We start from the raw sequence: 4804 nt of genomic DNA, 5'->3' as shown, positions 1-4804 counted from the left end.
GCTTTTCCTTATTTTTCCAAATGGAGTATCAAACTACTTACAGTCAAAGATCACAGCATGGAACTATATTATATAATGTGGTTTATCAATCAAACCAATAAAGGAATTATGAAATACAAAAAAATGAGTGCATGAATTATTCAAATAATTGTGTTTTTTGTCAATTACATCAGTACTTTATTGCTTTTTCCTGTTCATCTCTGAAGACACTGCAAACGCATTGTTGAAATAAACTTGAAAACAGGACTGTTAACCTCAGCAATGATGAGATGCCAGATAAAATCTGCGCTTCTTGTATTAGATCGCAAAGCAACATCAGTACAGGTGGTCTGAATAGAGTTATGGTAACTACTTTGCACTGCCTTAAACTTGTTGGTCTCCCAGTGCAGGCAGCTGTCCAGGACTGGTGTCTTCCAATATGCAGGATACATGCTGAGGGTCACACCTTGGTGCAGTCACTACAAGGTTAACTTCATGACCCTAAGGACACTGAGGAATGGGGTCTGTGTAGTAACCTTTCTAACCGATTGCTAATGGAATGATTGAGAGGGAAAACTTATTTCTATGTTGACAAAATGTAAATGCCATGAACAATTGCAATGGTGTGCTGGTACACCAAGACGATGCGAAAGTCGCCAGATGGTTGCTATACACGAATGCTCCAGATGGCTCTTGACGTGTGTTGGCAACAGCACATGACGAACGTCGAGCTCTATAACGACCTACCGATGCTCACCACTAAAATCGAGGCGAGAAGACTGCAACTAGCGGGGCACTGTCTACGCCACCCCGAGCTACCTGCCAGCCTAGTCATCATATGGGAGCCCAAGCACGGGAGGATGAACCCTGGGCGCCCTCCCAAGACTATGGTCAACACGCTCCTAGAAGACAGCAGTGCGGCTAATGTAGATGAACTGAACACACTGATGAGGGAGAGGGAAAAGTGGAGAGTCCGTCATCATGCCCGATGCCGGCCCCCTAGGCCTGAGTCGACGTAGTAGTAGTAGTAGCTGGTACAGTGAATAATGACCAAATAACTTCTAAGTTTAGAACATAGTTTTCATTTTGAGAAAAAAAATGGCATTACATAATTTCTACAAGGCACTTCCAGAAACCAGCAGAACAACCTTCTCTTCTTCCAAGATGAGTTAGAAGTTGCCTTCTTTCTGTGTCTTTTGAAGTAGCTAATGAGGATAATGTGGACCTGAGCTTCTAAGGGGCATGAAGTATCTTATGGGATGGATGGGCGGGTGAGTTGTTTATGATGCAGAGTATTCTTTTGGTGTTTTACTCCCAATGTAAACGCAATAGATGCTACCATCTAGAATAGTGAGTTTTCAAGTAACAAGCGAGTTCTTTTGAGAATGAATGCTTTTTTTTCTGTCATACATCAACAAAGCAGCATTGAGCATAAACTAGAGAAGAGGACCCTTTAATAACAGCCTTTGATATTGAGGTGGAAATGGGTTCAGGACAACGACTGAAGATACAGTTTGGGGTAAGTATAGAACTTTGCCTTACTGGAAAAGACTTAGGACTGACTGAACTACTGCAGAAGACAGGGCTGGAAAGCTTGAGGATCTTTGTAACCACATGACTGATAATGCATTAAAAGTCACAGGCAGCATGGATCAAACATACCTGCAAGCTATGATTGTTAACCATGATAAAACCTCTTTATCTGCATGGTTACTGAATGAACCTATATTCTAATATTACAGTTTTATGAATCCTATTAAACACTACTTATTAGAATATATTTTGTAAAATCTTAATGAGGAAAAGATATGATGTGTATTTAAATACATTATTTAATAAATTCACAAAGGTGTGGGTATGACAGATGTGGAATTTAAATTCATATTAATAATTTGGAATTTCATAACTGATATTCTTAGAAAGGATGACAACAAAAGCTACTGCATAGTTAATTCCAAATGATTGACTCATGTCCTTTAGGGGAGCTAATCTGCCATTCTTATGTCATCGGCACCCATCCCAGGTGGTTAACGCTTAAAAGGAAAGAGCCTTAGCATGTCAGTCATTCCACACACACAACATGCGGGAGGAACTCAGCAGGCCAGGCAGCATCTATGGAAAAAAGGTACAGTTGATGTTCGAAATGCCAACTGTACTTTTTTCCATAGATGCAGCCTGGCCTGCTGAGCTCCTCCAGCATGTTGTGTGTGTTGCTCAGATTTCCAGCATCTGCCGATTTTCTCTTGTAAGTCAGTTCAGTTACATTGTCTTCTCAAGAGGTTATGAGGAGGTGGGCAATAAACAGAAGGTTTACCGATGGTACCCTGATGCTGAAAAATCAATAATCATAATAATAATAGTAATTAGTATTATTAGTAGAGTATAAAAATACTAATTATTAGTATTATTATAAACAGCTTACTTAATAGATATACCATTCCAAACACATATAACATATAGAAATCAATAAGAGAAAAATGCCAGAAATATGCTGAATTAAAAGAAAAAAATTGAAAGACTATGGAACATGAACAGGGTCTACATTGACCTAATAGTAAAACCTACAACTGGAATCATCTCAAAGTTACTCCACAATAGCATTAAACAATTAGGCCTACCCTGCAATATTTATGTAAATCTTCTGAAAGCCACAGTACTAAACACCACTAGATTAGTCCGAAAGTTCCTAGCAATTGAGAAATGAGTGTGCTTGGCTATGCCCGTACCTCAGGTTTTACCAGCTTGAACTGAGTAAAAATGTTTTTAATTTTTATAATAATAATAATAAGTATGATTATAAAACCCATTAGAATTACACTGCCATATATATCTTAATAGTTTAATGGAATATGTTCTTTTTAGTGAGACCCTTGGGATAGACTATAAGGCTCGAAGTGAAATCTGCAGAGGATTGGGTGGGTTAGTGGGTGATTGGGAAATGTTGCACTCCTTCTGCTGTTTATACTGCATCTGAAAGGTGAGCTCAAGGATCTCAACTCCATTCTGGGGGATACTCCTCCATTTCCAGTGGACAGGGGTCATGGGTTCCTTGGATTTGGTGAGGATGTTTCACCTTTTGAAAGAGGCCTTGAAAGGCTGATTATTTGGCACCCGGCTCAGCAGGTGAAGTCTGTTGTGTTTCCTTTCTGATACCCAGGGGAGTGGCTTCTGCACTCACTTCCAGCTCACTGGGGAGACTCACTTCCTGTCTCCCAACAGGGGAGGACCACTCTTCCTCCCTTCCAACTCATTGGAGTTTTGGTTCCTGAAAACCCATTGAACTCACTGGAACCCTGTTTCCCACATTCTCTTTTAACTGACCAGGACCCCATTTCCCATGCTCCCTATAAACATACATCATCAGCATCATCAGGTGCCATGCCCAGTTTGAGCTTTGACTGCCATGGCCCACACACTCCTGTTTCAGGTCAAGTGGATCAATTCATTGGTATTCATTTCCAATTCTCTGCCTGCTGGCTCCATCATCATTTGTCTTTGTCTTCCTCTTGCTTTCTTCCCTTCAATCTTTCCCATAATTACCGTGCATTCTAACCCCCCTTTCCTAATCACATGTCCAATGAAGTTGCATTGCCTTTTCATGATCTCATACATTATTTCATTTTTTGTGTTTGCTCTGTTCATGACATCCTCGTTAGATATTCGTTTCGTCCATAAACATGCATATCATTACAACATTTATTATAATACTGTATAGCATCTCATAAAAAAGTGATCTGAAGGTGTGTTGGATTGTTAATAGTAAGAAGGTTCAATGATCTGAAGATCTGCCGTTCAACACCACCAAGATACCAAGGTTGGAAGTTCAATGGAGTTTTACACTAACCTCTTACAGCTAGAGCTTGGAACACAGACCTTCTTTCAGGAATCTGTTGTCAATCTTTTGAACAATATGGCTTGACCACGGGAGCTAGATGATTGCATTGTTGGGTCAACAAGAGGAATTCTGCAGATGCTGGAAATTCAAGCAGCACACATCAAAGTTGCTGGTGAACGCAGCAGGCCAGGCAGCATCTCTAGGAGGAGGTACAGTCGACGTTTCAGGCCGAGACCCTTCGTCGGGACTAACTGAAGGAAGAGTTAGTAAGAAATTTGAAAGTGGGAGGGGGAGGGGGAGATCCAAAATGATAGGAGAAGACAGGAGAGGGAGGGATGGAGCCAAGAACTGGACAGGTGATTGGCAAAGGGGATATGAGTCTCTAGATAAGTGGTATCCACACTGTGATTCGGGAAGCAAACCTTTGGCAACTGGGGGAAGATAATTTAGGAGGCCTTCCCAGTGGCAGTCAGCAGGGAGAACCTGGTTGGAGTTCTACTCTGTCGAGGATAGTAATGATTATGACTCCTCTGAGATCCCCTGTCATTTCCTGATATGGAAGATGATGGATACATTTTGCTCTTAAATCCTCACTGTTTTCCAGTTGGCGAATAATCCTGGTAAGGTTGGCCTGACAGTGGAATGGAGTCAATGGCGCTCACATCAAGGCTAGGGTCATGGCTGATAAGATCTCAGGAGTGTACTTTCCACTGGGCACTGACTGCTTCACTGCCTTGCCTTTGTTTTGGGTTTTCATTTTGTTAGAGTGGGGTGAGTCCTGACGACTTGGGCCGGGGATGGCTCTGAAGAAATGGAACCCACCATGCTGTGCTCATTTTACCCAAAATCTGTTCTTTAGATCACAAACTTTCTGTTGAACCTTAACGTTTTGGTTCCCTAGAGCTGTTGGTTTGAGGGTTGGTGTTACAGGTTGTTAAGTACCACCTGATTCTTCTGGATTATCATCTCATGTAAACATTCAATGGAACA

Source organism: Mobula hypostoma, chromosome 27 (genome assembly GCF_963921235.1).
Source record: "Mobula hypostoma chromosome 27, sMobHyp1.1, whole genome shotgun sequence".
Classification (NCBI taxonomy): Eukaryota; Metazoa; Chordata; class Chondrichthyes; order Myliobatiformes; family Myliobatidae; genus Mobula; species Mobula hypostoma.
The sequence above is the reverse complement of the archived record's forward strand: the minus strand, read 5'-3'. Positions refer to the sequence as shown.